The sequence below is a fragment of the Balaenoptera ricei genome, chromosome 12 (assembly GCF_028023285.1).
Source record: "Balaenoptera ricei isolate mBalRic1 chromosome 12, mBalRic1.hap2, whole genome shotgun sequence".
NCBI classification, from domain to species: Eukaryota; Metazoa; Chordata; class Mammalia; order Artiodactyla; family Balaenopteridae; genus Balaenoptera; species Balaenoptera ricei.
In genome coordinates, this window is record NC_082650.1 from 15,063,019 (window position 1) to 15,078,283 (window position 15,265).

Below are 15,265 nucleotides of genomic sequence, written 5' to 3' on the forward strand. Positions count from 1 at the left end.
GAAATAGAAACAAAGAAAACAATAGCAAAGATCAATAAAACTAAAAGTTGGTTCTTTGAGAAGATAAACAAAATTGATAAGCCATTAGCCAGACTCATCAAGAAAAAGAGGGAGAGGACTCAAATCAATAAAATCAGAAATGAAAAAGGAGAAGTTACAACAGACACCGCAGAAATACAAAGCATCCTAAGAGACTACTACAAGCAACTTTATGCCAATAAAATGGACAACCTGGAAGAAATGGACAAATTCTTAGAAAGGTATAACCTTCCAAGACTGAACCAGGAAGAAATAGAAAATATGAACAGACCAATCACAAGTAATGAAATTGAAACTGTGATTAAAAATCTTCCAACAAACAAAAGTCTAGGACCAGATGGCTTCACAGGTGAATTCTATCAAACATTTAGAGAAGAGCTAACACCCATCCTTCTCAAACTCTTCCAAAAAATTGCAGAGGAAGGAACACTCCCAAACTCATTCTATGAGGCCACCATCACCCTGATACCAAAACCAGACAAAGACACTACAAAAAAAGAAAATTACAGACCAATATCACTGATGAATATAGATGCAAAAATCCTCAACAAAATACTAGCAAACAGAATCCAACAACACATTAAAAGGATCATACACCACGATCAAGTGGGATTTATCCCAGGGATGCAAGGATTCTTCAATATACGCAAATCAATCAATGTGATACACCATATTAACAAATTGAAGAATAAAAACCATATGATCATCTCAATAGATGCAGAAAAAGCTTTTGACAAAATTCAACACCCATTTCTGATAAAAACTCTCCAGAAAGTGGGCATAGAGGGAACCTACCTCAACATAATAAAGGCCATATATGACAAACCCACAGCAAACATCATTCTCAATGGTGAAAAACTGAAAGCATTTCCTCTAAGATCAGGAACGAGACAAGGATGTCCACTCTCACCACTATTATTCAACATAGTTTTGGAAGTCCTAGCCACGGCAATCAGAGAAGAAAAAGAAATAAAAGGAATACAAATTGGAAAAGAAGAAGTAAAACTGTCACTGTTTGCGGATGACATGATACTATACATAGAGAATCCTAAAACTGCCACCAGAAAACTGCTAGAGCTAATTAATGAATATGGTAAAGTTGCAGGATACAAAATTAATGCACAGAAATCTCTTGCATTCCTATACACTAATGATGAAAAATCTGAAAGAGAAATTATGGAAACACTCCCATTTACCATTGCAACAAAAAGAATAAAATACCTAGGAATAAACCTACCTAGGGAGACAAAAGACCTGTATGCAGAAAACTATAAGACACTGATGAAAGAAATTAAAGATGATACCAACAGATGGAGAGATATACCATGTTCTTGGATTGGAAGAATCAACATTGTGAAAATGACTATACTACCCAAAGCAATCTACAGATTCAATGCAATCCCTATCAAATTACCAATGGCATTTTTTACGGAGCTAGAACAAATCATCTTAAAATTTGTATGGAGACACAAAAGACCCCGAATAGCCAAAGCAGTCTTGAGGCAAAAAAATGGAGCTGGAGGAATCAGACTCCCTGACTTCAGACTATACTACAAAGCTACAGTAATCAAGACAATATGGTACTGGCACAAAAACAGAAACATAGATCAATGGAACAAGATAGAAAGCCCAGACATTAACCCACGCACCTATGGTCAACTAATCTATGACAAAGGAGGCAAAGATATACAATGGAGAAAAGACAGTCTCTTCAATAAGTGGTGCTGGGAAAACTGGACAGCTACATGTAAAAGAATGAAATTAGAATACTCCCTAACACCATACACAAAAATAAACTCAAAATGGATTAGAGACCTAAATATAAGACTGGACACTATAAAACTCTTAGAGGAAAACATAGGAAGAACACTCTTTGACATAAATCACAGCAAGATCTTTTTTGATCCACCTCCTAGAGTAATGGAAATAAAAACAAAAATAAACAAGTGGGACCTAATGAAACTTCAAAGCTTTTGCACAGCAAAGGAAACCATAAACAAGACGAAAAGACAACCCTCAGAATGGGAGAAAATATTTGCAAATGAATCAACGGACAAAGGATTAATCTCCAAAATATATAAACAGCTCATTCAGCTCAATATCAAAGAAACAAACACCCCAATCCAAAAATGGGCAGAAGACCTAAATAGACATTTCTCCAAAGAAGACATACAGATGGCCACGAAGCACATGAAAAGATGCTCAACATCACTAATTATTAGAGAAATGCAAATCAAAACTACAATGAGGTATCACCTCACTCCTGTTAGAATGGGCATCATCAGAAAATCTACAAACAACAAATGCTGGAGAGGGTGTGGTGAAAAGGGAACCCTCTTGCACTGTTGGTGGGAATGTAAATTGATACAGCCACTATGGAGAACAATATGGAGGTTCCTTAAAAAACTAAAAATAGAATTACCATATGACCCAGCAATCCCACTACTGGGCATATACCCAGAGAAAACCGTAATTCAAAAAGACACATGCACCCGAATGTTCATTGCAGCACTATTTACAATAGCCAGGTCATGGAAGCAACCTAAATGCCCATCAACAGACGAATGGATAAAGAAGATGTGGTACATATATACAATGGAATATTACTCAGCCATAAAAAGGAACGAAATTGAGTCATTTGTTGAGACGTGGATGGATCTAGAGACTGTCATACAGAGTGAAGTAAGTCAGAAAGAGAAAAACAAATATCGTATATTAATGCATGTATGTGGAACCTAGAAAAATGGTACAGATGAGCCAGTTTGCAGGGCAGAAGTTGAGACACAGATGTAGAGAATGGACATATGGATACCAAGGGGGGAAAACTGCGGTGGGGTGGGGATGGTGCTGTGCTGAATTGGGCGATTGGGACTGACATGTATACACTGATGTGTATAAAATTGATGCCTAATAAGAACCTGCAGTATAAAAAAACAAACAAAACAACTAATACTAAACTTTCATTGGGTTATTTGTATGGAAACATGTTAATATAAATGTTTCAGACATTACATGAAATTTCTAAAAATCTTATATTTGTATTTGTATGGAAATATGTATGTAAATATGTTAATATAAATGTTTCAGACATTACATGAAATTTCTAAAAATCATATTTGTATTTGTATGGAAATATGTATGGAAATATGTTAATATAAATGTTTCAGACATTACATGAAATTTCTAAAAATCTTATATTTGTACTTGTATGGAAATATGTATGGAAATATGTCAATATAAATGTTTCAGACATTACATGAAATTTCTAAAAATCTTATATGTTATGGTATAATGTTATAAGTAATAATCCTAGTTATTACTTTAAAATGTATATCTCAGAAATAACTAATTTTCTTGTCAACTGCATTATTATGAACTGTCATCAAATCTTTAACCGTGGTCATTGTTAAGTCTTTTGTCATTTACAGACAGTTCTGGGTGTACTCTGATGATTTTGCAAATATGTTCCTATAAAAGGGTTTCATCTTCAAGAAATACATGGAAAAGACTCTGACAAGTACAGGTTTCTGGTAACAGACTGTACTGCTGAACTGAATGAATAAGCATTTTCAGAACTCTAATGAAAAACTGATGAACTCATAAAAGTGCTAACAAAAGATCAAGATGAAAAAAAAAATTAATTACATGGGACTGAGTGAACTGATGAGGATGAGTATAATTTTTGTGACTTTCTGTCTGAATTTAAAAAAAAAAAAAAAAAAATTCCACAAGGACTCAGAGGCAAAGAATATACAAATCAATTTTCACTGCAAAGTAAAGGAGCTGTTACAGTGGAGGATTACTGGACTGAATGTCAATACTATGACATAGTATGAGTGTGTTTCATGTTTGGTAATTGCAATCATTGTTGCTTTTGTTGTGGTCATCCATGTACAATGCTTGGTGTCAGTCGATTTATCTCTTGTAAAAATAAAATACAGTGTGTGTGTGTGAAAAAAAAAAAAAAAAGATGTTAAAAAAAAAAAAAGATTACATTCTATTGGAGGAAAACAGTCAATAAACAAATATACAAATTAAAAAAAAAAAAAAAAAAATTTAAAAATTTTGGTCTTCTTCCCAACAGTGTTGGAGAATGATTCTATTATCTACTTTTTCTCCTCTTTTAATGGGGTTTAGAGAAGCAGAGGACATAAACACATGTACTCAAGTCCAGAATCCTGAGCAAAAAGCCCAAATCAGCTATTAATAATCCCATTTTCACAAAGAGGACACTGAGGCCTAGAAGGGTTAAGCAACGTTTTCAAATGGTGGGGCTGACTTACACCATATCTTCTAACTTACTGTCTTATACATAGTTCTTTATAAGCCCCCTCAAATTATTTGGGAAGTAATGGTTAGTTTATCAATATTTCCTAGAAAATTTAAGGTGGAAATTAACCTTAAAACATCCAGAAACCAGACCTAGACAAAGTGAGGAATGAGCTCAAGACAACAAAATCAACTCATTTCAGAGTCAGCAAGATCCAGGGTTCTTGACTCCCTGGCTAATATTCTTTTTAGGCCAACAGACGTTTGCTCAACAGATGACTGAGTTGACAAGCAAACGATTTTCTTATGAGGTGCCCATAATAGGGAGAATTTGTTCCCTTCATTTGTTCCTCTCAGTTTCCCTGGTCTGCTTATCCTCAACCATCACATGGTAAATTTCACTGTGAATTTAAAAATCCTTCTCACTCGCTCCCTAGAAAACCTCTTATTTCTCCGGCCTTCCTTTATTCATAACTTCAAGAACCATCTCAACAGTGATGAGCCCCATATATCAGACAATCCCCAGCCAAAACCTGTCTTTTGGGCTCAGGATCTACCTAGCTAACTGCCTTCTGGATATAACGTGGAAACCAGACAGACCCTGCACACCCAACATGTCTCAATCTGAACTCATGTTATTTTCCCCCAACTTGTTCTTCCTCCATCTCGGTGAATGGCACCAAACATCCACCCGGTTCCTCCAGCCAGAAACCTGTGCTTTACAATCTCTCCCTCCTCCCAGTTGCGATGCATCTGTCTTGTTGACTCTCACCCCTAAATAACGACTCACCCTCAACCTCGTCCACCATCCAAGTCCCAGTTACCATAGCAGCCGGCACACAGTCTCCCTGACGTCAGATTTACTCCCCACACTCACCACTCACCTAGCCTCTGGTCCATTTATAGCCAGAGTGATCTTTTCAAAATGTAGAAGCGTTCAATATTCCCAAGGCTTGACATTCTCCAGGGACTTCCCCTTGGCCTCGGGACAAAATCCAAACTCCTATGGAGTCCTGCATAACCTGACCCCTGCCTACCTCACCGGCTTCATCTCCCATTACTCTTCCCACCTCACGGTCTCTCCCAACCACACTCCCGCCACAGTGGCTTCCACAGTTGCCCGAATGGACTTTGCTTCTTCCCATTCCCCACCGTGTGCGGTGGAGAAAACTTATCCAGCACTCCCAGGCCCGATCCTTTGCCTAGCTAACTCCTACTCACCTCCCAGAGCTCAGCTGACATTTCACTTCCTGGGGGAAGACCACCCCCAGCACCAAGTCCAGGGGACACTTTCACTCCTTACCTGACCTGACCTCCCTCTGGCACTTGCCACACAAAGGACACCCTCCTTGACCTCTCCTGACTCACACCCGCCGGGCCACCACTCTCCCAGGCAGCTCTCCTTTTCTCTGATGCACCTGGCCCTCCTCTGCCAGTACCCCCTGCAGCTCTACCCACTCCAGCCATGCTTGCCTTCTTCCTTTTTTCAAACTTTTATTTATGACCCCATTTATTATTTACTTAACTATACTGTGAGCTCGATAGTTAGAAACAGCCTCTTCTACTTAGTATCCCGATTTATTACAGGCACGTACTTTCTTTAAAGTTTTATTTCAGTCTTACAGGAAAGTTACAAGAATAATCAAGTATATGCTTTGCTTAGATTCATCAGCTGTGAGAACATTTTGTCACATTTGACTTATTCCTTTCTCTCTGTACATTACAATCATGATAGCCGAATCATCTGTGAGTACTCTGCAGACATCATAGCCTTTAACCCCTAAATACTTCAGCATGTATCTCCTAAGAACAAGGACATTCCTTTGCATACAGCTGTCAGATTCAAGAAATTAACTATGATACCGTATTATTCACCAGTTATCTCGATAATGTTCCTTAGAGCAACTATAAATGTGTGGCATGTATTGTCAGGTATCTTTAGTCTGTTTAATCCAGTTCTCGGCCTTCCTTTCTCTTTCAGAACATCAATAACGGGATAAACTGGCATATGGCTCCTGACATGAAGCACTGAGAAGTAAACAACGTGTCTCATATAGAATCACCATAAATGCCAAAAGTGATTAACTTGAATCTAAGGATGAGGAAACATGAGGCATACCCAAACTGAGGGACATGCTACAAACTGTACTTTTTTTAAACACATTGCCCCTAAGGGCCTGTAGTTGCCCTTGTTATTTCTGAGAACACTCCCTCCCATCATCACCGACAACTCCGCACAGATGTCTTCTCCTTGGAGAGCCCTCCGGACCCACTCCATCCCCAGCCCCATCCCCACCCCAGTCAACCTCCATCCTGCTATCCCACTTCATTGCCTTTCGAAGCATTTAACACACTTTGAAATTACCTTGTTTATCTATTTGTTTTCTTTTGTTATCTATTTCCCCCACTAAAATATAACTTTTATGAGTAGTGGGACCTTATCTAAAACAGTGCCTGCTTTAGACTAGGCCCTCACTTTTTAACTGTTGAAGGAAAGAATTTCCATATCTTTGGTGCCCTAAAACTCAAAGAACGTTCGCCACATGGGTAACTCGTGCAATGTATGATTCACCAAGCAGAACTTTTCTGGTTCAGGTTTCCTTCCAAGTTCTCATTTTTGCTTACTCCAAATATTCACACAATTTCAACACCAAGACCTTCCTTTTTGATTCTCCACTCTACCCATTTCATTCACCCTTAAGTAGAAAAGACTTAGGAAAATGTGATAATTATAGTCAGTTCTTAATATTGTTCCCCTTTGCACTGACGTTGAGATTAGATGATGATGAGCTGGAAATGCTGAAAAATACATTTCTGTACAAAGCTAACAGGGAAGGTTCAGGAGGGACAGCATAAGGGTAAATTCAGTCAACTTAAAAAGGAAGTTATTTCAGTTACTCAGAAATAAAATTCACATATTTCCTTTTATTAGCAATATTTAAAATATTTTATTCAAGCACTATGTAAACATGTAGGGATAGAAGCCATAATCAATAGTGGCGCTGGTATCAGTAAGAGAAAGAGTGCAGTGTTACTGGTCCGCCTCAGCAATGCTTTGAACTTCTCTGACTTAGATCAAAGTCACCAAAGCACCAATTTCAAAGGAAAAAAATTGGAAGCGAAACAAAGAAAAAAAGAAACCTTGGGTAAATAACCTAGCATAAATAATTCCTAGCACAGCAAATGTTACTCCCTTTTTAAATTAAAATTTTTAATTGTCCTTGAACACAGAAAAAGTAAGTCTTTGTAATGAGTCAACTTAACTCAAGTACAAACCAAGAAGCAGTCACTATTGTTTCAAATACACTACCCATTACATTTGGCAACATTGAGTAAAGATACACACGACCTTTTCAAAATATGAAAGGAAAAACTTGCTCTCTGGTGTTCAAAAAGTTCTTTTCTCCTACCTGTTCTTTGAATGCTTTCCCTCATGCTGCATTCTAAAGCCAGGTGGTCAAAGAATAATTAGATACCAAGAGAAATTAAGTGCTACAGTTAAAATAAAGTTGGATATACAAATGAATTAACTGGTTATCATTCCTTTTTTTTAGCTTTTTATTCTTAAGTAGTTTTAGACCCAGAAAAAAGTTGCAAAATTAGAAGAGAGAGATTCTGTATACCCTTTACCCAGCTTCCCCTAATGTTAATTACATAACTGAAGTCCACTAAAACCAGGAAATTAACGTTGATGCAATACTATTAACTAAACTACAGATCTCATTCAAATTTCACCAGTTTTCTAATAATGACCTTTTTATGGTCCAGGAGCCAACTCAGGCTCCCACATTGCATCTAGCTGTCATGTCTCCTTAGTCTCTGCCAATCATGACCTTGACACTTTTGAAGAGTACTGGCCAATTATTTTGCAGAAAATCCTTCAAGGTGGGTTTGTCTAATGTTTTCTCATGATCAGACTGTTATGATTTATTTTTGATAGTATAAAGCTCTTTTTTATTTGAAACAAGGGAAAACATTTAGTTACTTATCTAGTTCAATCCCTACCAATAGAGTACACTTTCTAGGAGTTTGTCCAATTGATTGTTTCATAGTCTAAAGGTATTTATTCCCTTGGGCAAGGAGAAAAAGTCATCCTGTTAACTTTTACAGCCATATCCCAAATATTTTATATACTTTTCTTCTTCTTTATAATGACTTAACTAAGTTTGTATTTTTAGCTTTTTAAATAGTTCCCTTACCAAATTTTTGTCTGGTGTATCTCTCAAATACTAACAGAGGTATGTTAAAAGTGTTCTACTGTAGTTGTGAATTTGTTTATATCTCCTTATAGATTTTTGCTTCTGTCAATTTTTGTTTTATATATTTTGAGGCCATTTTATTAGATGCATACACATTTAGAATTGCTAAAGTTCCTGATGAATAAAAATTTTTATTATTATGTGATAGTGATATAATTTGTGTTATTATTGTGGCTTTCTTTACCTCTAGTAATGCTTTTTTGCCTTAAAACTATTCTGTATAATATTATTATGCCTAATAAGCTTTCTTTTGCTTATTATGTGTCTGGTAAATCTTTTCATACACTTTGCTTTCAACTTTTCCATATACTTTTGTTTATATGTGTCTTTCATAAATAGCGTATACCTGGATTTTTAAAAAATTCAATGTGACAGTTTTGTTGGTTAACTGAGCACTTAGTCCATTTATATTTCTTGTAATTACTGGTACATTTGTATTTCTTTTCATCATCTTTTTTTTTTTCTTAACTTTTTCTGTTTCTTTTTCTCTCCCTTCTTACCTTTTTTGGGAAGCTTTAGGGTTGTTTTTTTTTTTTTCTTTATATCTAGAATAGGGAGGCTTCTGACTTAAGTTCATATGAAGATGTGATTAGAGTCAGATCTTTTCTTAAGGTGGATTAAAAGGAGAAAACCAAAAAGAACAGAGCAAATCAGAAGAGAGAGGAAATGGGGCTTCCCTGGTGGCGCAGTGGTTGAGAATCTGCCTGCCTATGGAAGGGACACGGGTTCGAGCCCTGGTCTGGGAAGATCCCACATGCCGCGGAGCAACTAGGCCCATGAGCCACAACTACTGAGCCTGCGCGTCTGGAGCCTGTGCTCCGCAACAAGAGAGGCCGCGATAGTGAGAGGCCTGCGCACCACGATGAAGAGTGGCCCCCGCTCGCCGCAACTAGAGAAAGCGCTCGTACAGAAACGAAGACCCAACACAGCCAAAATAAAATAAAATTAATTAATTAATTAATTTAAAAAAAAAAAAGAAGAGCGAGGAAATGGTTCTTTAAAAGGTGGAAAATAGGGACTTCCCTGGCAGTCCAGTGGTTAAGACTCCTCGCTTCCACTGCAGGGGACACGGGTTCGATCCCTGGTTGGGAAGCTAAGATCCCGCATGCTACACGGTGCAGCCAGAAAAAAAGAAAAAAAAGTGGAAATAGATACTATCTCACACCTAGTAGGATGGCTACGAGAGAGAGAGGGAGGGAGAGAGAGAGAGAGAGAGAGAGAGAGAGAGAGGGAGGAGGGAGGGAGGGAGGCAGGGAGGGAGGAAGGAAGGAAGGGAAGGGAAAATACAAGTGCGGACAAGGATGTGGAGAAACTGGAACATTTGTGCAATGCTGATGAGAATGTAAAATGGTGTATCCACTAAAACAGTATGGCAGTTCCTCAAAAAATTAAAAATTGAATTACCACATAATCCAGCAATTCCAATTCTTATATCCAAAAGAATTGAAAGCAAGATCTTGAGGAGATATTTGTACATCCATGATCATAGTAGCATTATTAACAGTAAAACAGTCCAAGTGTCCTTGTACTGATGAATGAATAAACAAAACATGGTATATACATACAATGGAATGCCATTCAGCCTTAAAATGGGAGGAAATTCTAACGCGTGTTGCAACATGGATGAACCTTGAGGGTATGATGCTAAGTAAAGCAAACCAGTCACAGAAGGACAAATACTGTATGATTCTACTTATATGAGCTGACTAGAGGAGTCAAATTCAGACACAGAAAATAGAATGGCGGTTGCCAGGAGCCGGGGTGACGAGGGAATGGGGAGTTATTGCTTAGTGGGTACAGAATATCAGTTTTCCAAAATGAAAAGAGTTTCAGAGATAGATGGTGGCGACAGCTGCACAATAATGTGACTGTACTTAAGGCCACTGAACTGTACACTTAAATATTAAGATGGTAAATGTTATATGTATTTTACCACAATTTTTTAAAAGTTTGAAATGGTGGGGAAATAAAGGAAAAGTGACTTTACTTCCTTCATAATTATACATGACCAGCTCTAAGTCCTTTACTTTAAGGAACTATAGCTGTTGATTTACACTCGCTTCTCAAAACAACCCCATCAGACAGCAATTCTAATTAACCCTTGTTTTACAGAGAGGAATGAAACTTGCTCAAATCCCCAACAATGGTATATACTGGAGCCATAACTTTGGTTCAGGTCTTCCAAATACATGAAAACACTGACACAGCAAAGTAGCTCCATATGTTTGTGGCTTCTGAGTCCAAATCCAAGCACTTTTCACCAAATGAATGCTAGAGCTTTTTGCTGACTGATGATATAATTTGGTGACATTTTCAGCTTCCATACCTTATTTCAGATGCATGGCAAAGTTACACTGTTCTGCTCAAAGTGACATCTGTAAATTTCCCCAAAGCATGTTTCTGTCTTCCAGGCTTGAGCTGTGACACTTCAATTCACACAATATTGCTCTTAGTATTTGTCACTTTTCCTAGCCTAGTAAAGCTCTGCTGATGATAAGGGGTAAATCCAACTTGAGAAAAATACAACATTAGATTTGGTGCAGGGATGATACTACAAATGACACAGTCTTGTTATGGGTTCTTGTAGACTCTTGATTTTTCATTGACACCAGGGACTGTGTCAGTTTCATTTCTGTATCCTCAGTCCCTCACACAGATCCTCAGTAACTGACTGCTGACGTGGTCCTGAGGTAAGGATGGAGGTGTCAGGGATGGTGGCAGTGGTGTTGACGTAAGGGAATCTCACAAGTTATAAAGACTAATAATAGCTAATAGATAAAATAGATAAACAACAACAAGGACCTCCTGTGGAGCACAGGGAACTCTACTCAATAGCCTGTAATAAGCCATAATGGAAAAGAATCTGAAAAATTATACATTATATATATATAAATAACTGAATCACTTTGCTGTACACCTGAAACTAATACAACATTGTAAATCAACTCTACTTCAATTTAAAAAAAAAGAAAGAATAAGAAGAGCGAATATTAAGAAGCATTTACTCTGTCACTCTGTTGGGAGCTTTATATATATGAACTGTGAATCCCCAAACCACACTATGTCATAAGCATTATGATCCCATGTTTCAGATGAAGAAACTGAAGTTCTGAGACACTAAGTAATTTTTTTGCCCAAAGTGTCACAGATAAGTGGTATACTCAGGACTGCTTGAACTCAAAGCTAATACCTCCCGTCCCTGCAGTATTCTACTTCCTCATACAATTGCATATTATCCCTGCTTTGTATTTTAATCAGTTTTTCAGTGTCATAATGGTGTGGTAGGAAAAGTACTAAACTTTCAAAAGAAAGATATTTAAGTTCCCGCTCTATTATTTGCTAATTGAGCAAGCTATATAATCTGTATAATGGGAAATTTCTGCCTTGCCTATCTGAGTTATAAGATTGTCTCAGATGAAGTATTTTGGAAACTGAGAAAACAATTATAATAAATGCTGGCCTTTAGCTTCTACTTTTATTCTCAATAAAATTTAGGTATTTCAGGTCAATTAAAATCTTGGGCTTGGTGGATATTTTCCTTTATGTAGGTAGTAAAATTTATCCTAAAAATCTCAACATGGGGGCTTCCCTGGTGGCGCAGTGGTTAAGAATCCGCCTGCCAGTGCAGGGGACACGGGTTCGAGCCCTGGCCCGGGAAGATTCCACATGCCATGAAGCAACTAAGCCCGTGCGCCACAACTACTGAGCCTGCGCTCTAGAGCCCACAAGCCACAACTACTGAGCCCGCGTGCCCCAACTACTGAAGCTCGCGCACCTAGAGCCCGTGTTCCGCAACAAGAGAAGCCACCGCAATGAGAAGCCCGCGCACAGCAGCGAAGAGTAGTCCCCGCTCGCCGCAACTAGAGAAAGCCCGCACGCAGCAACAAAGACCCAATGCAGCCAAAAAAATAAAATAAATAAACTTATCTTTTTTAAATCTCAATAAGATTACTCAAAATGATCACTTATTTATTACTAAAACTTACTTATTTTTCCACCTTTACAGTAGAAAACTCTGGCACATACCACTGGTTAGGAATATCACCAATAGTGGGACAAACTGACATCATGCAACTCTTGCTGTGACACACTGAGACACACCACTTATATAGCATGCCTACCAAAAATCTTATCATGAAAAACAATCAGATAAACCTATTCTGCAGAACAAATGACCTAGAGTCTGTAAAAATATCAGTATTATTGAAGACAGAGAAATGCTGAGGAACTGTTCCAGATTTACAGAGACTAAAGACACACAAGTAAATATAAAGTGTGATCCTGAAATGAAAAAAAAAAATTGCAGTAAATGGCATTATTAGGACAATTGGCAAAATTTTAGCAGATAGTGTACATTAGAAAACACTATTACAACAATGCTAAACACCCTGAATTTGATCATTGTATTTTGGTTAGAGAATGCCCTTGTTCTTAGGAGATAACACACTAGAGTATTTAGGGATGAAGAGCCATGAAGTTTGTAATTTACTTTCAGTTTGTTCCCCAAACAAATATAAATAATATAAAAATTCTACATACTCATGCATGGGCTAATATTCTTAATTCACAGAGGATACCAAATTGGGATAAAATATGCAAATGTCCAGTGGAAGAAAAATTAATTTTATTTGTACAAGACCGTACTAGTTTTCCAAAAATATACCAGGAATCAGAAAAATCTAAATGTAATTAAGGCACTATTGGGTCAGATGTAAGGCAACAATCAAAGCTGCTGAATATTACAACTCCTACAGCATGTTGGAGAATGCACCCCATGTTTTGAGTTGAAGAGTGTGCCCCAGGGATTTTTGTGGTCAGTACGGCTGGGCTGAGGACATCTCTGGGGCTAGCAGTTCCGCTGAACACAGTTCCCCCGTGTCTCTGGCAAGCACCCCTGACACACTCTATGCCTGGTGGGCCCCTGGTGCCAGGTCCAGAAGGGGACACTTAACCCAGGCTGAGCCTGAAAGTCCCCAGTGCCTAAGTACCTCCTGGGAGTAAATGAGTAAATGGAGCCAACGACAACCGAATTACTGTTTCTGGAGTGATTGGCAACGAGGAGGCCAGCGACTTTGCCCAAGACTGGCATTAATCCTACCACCTCAGATTTTGAAGAAACTGCTCTGAATCACGTCTTAGTAGCTAAGTAGTCTAAGTTAAATGCAAGAATGCTTTGCTCCGGGGGCGGGGAGGGTCTACAGGAGCCAGACACACCGTTTTTAGAACTTCACCCGTTTAAATGGCCAAGAGAAGCAAACACAAACAACCTCAAAATTCAACAGCATTTCACAAACTCACGACTTGCCCCTAACTTCCTAAAATTAACCGGCCGCTGGCAATCCCAAGCCCCGTTCCGACTACGATCTCCCCACGCCATCGAGAGGCAAGTTTGCCGGCGAGGAGCGCCCAGCACAGCCCGGGCCGCGCAGCCGGGGCCGAGTATCCCCGGCGCCCTCCCGGGTGGAGACGGGCCGCCGGTGCCACCCACGCGCGCGGCCGCGGGCTGCGACGGTACCTCGGGAGCTGGCGACGTGACGCCGAAGGTGGCGCGGCGGGTGGGCTGCGGGCGCCGGCGGCCGGAGCAGCTCATGGCGGCCGGGGCCCCGCTGCGCGCTCGGACCCGCGGGCGGCGGGGAGCCAGGCGGGCGCGGGAGCCGGCGGTGCGCGCGGTGCGTCTCCTCGGGCAACCGGTAAACACGGCGGCGAGGCCCGGACGCACGCTGCGCCCGGGCGACCCGGGATCCCGGCCTGGCAGCGAGCCGTCTGGGCCTCCGAGACGTGACCGGGGGCGCCGGACAGACCCCGATCCTCCCGAGGGTGTCCCCCCCGGTGCGCGGCGCAGCGGCCGAGCGGCCCCATCCGGCCAGGGCGAGGCTCAGACACCCGCCGGAGCGACTGGGGACAGCGGGGCTGGAGGCTGGTCTTCACCGCGGGACTCCATCGCGAGCGCAGTTCCGGGTCTTGTCCTCAAGTCAGGGACAAGTGATAGCGAGGGGTCAGTGTTGACAGGACTGGCGGCGTGCGCTGTCACGAAGGTGAATGAGCATTTATTTAGCGCCCACTGTGTGCCAAGGTTTCTGCGTCTTCCAGCGCCCGGCCGCTTGCTGGGTGTGCAATCCGTGCAGTGGCACAGGCCCTGCGCTCAGAAGGGACTCACACTTGGTTTAACTCCCTGCTGTCCCACTCTTGAAATTCTTAGTGATTTTTGAACAAAGGGTCCTACATTTGCCTTTTGTACTGGGATCCGCAAATCATGTAGCGTTCTCTCATTCAACCTTCTCAACAACCCTGCAGGGAAATATAAATATTAGTAATACTAGTGTTAGAACAGCCATAGCTTCTAGTTATAAAACACTTACATGTGTTCTTTCAAGAGCTGTTCTAAGTGCTTTCCAACTAAGATTTCATTACTTAAAACAAGATTATGAAGTGGATATAAGAATAATCCATTTTTAAGGTGAGGAAGCAATCACAGGGAAATGAAATAAATTGTCCAAGAGTATACAGCTGGTCAGTGGCAGAACGATGATCAGACCCCAGACCATAAGACTAAAAGCACAGAGAAGGTGAGTAATGTGCCTAAGGTCCCACTATTTGTAGCAGAACCTCAAACTGGAACCCACATTCACCTCACTTCAAGGCCCTTGATGGACCTCCCTGTGTGCTGTTCTAAAATTAAATGAAATCACAGATGTGGC

General features: G+C 40.0%; 1 protein-coding gene across 1 annotated transcript in view; it reads right to left on the minus strand.

Moving 5' to 3' along the window:
• CCDC170 (coiled-coil domain containing 170) overlaps positions 1-14,154 on the minus strand; it is a 102,476-nt gene extending 88,322 nt beyond the window's left edge. Inside the window, exon 1 of the mRNA XM_059941885.1 lies at positions 14,083-14,154. The gene's annotated coding sequence lies outside the window, so the exon portion shown is untranslated. The remainder of the gene's footprint in view (positions 1-14,082) is intronic.
• Positions 14,155-15,265: the final 1,111 nt, after the last annotated feature.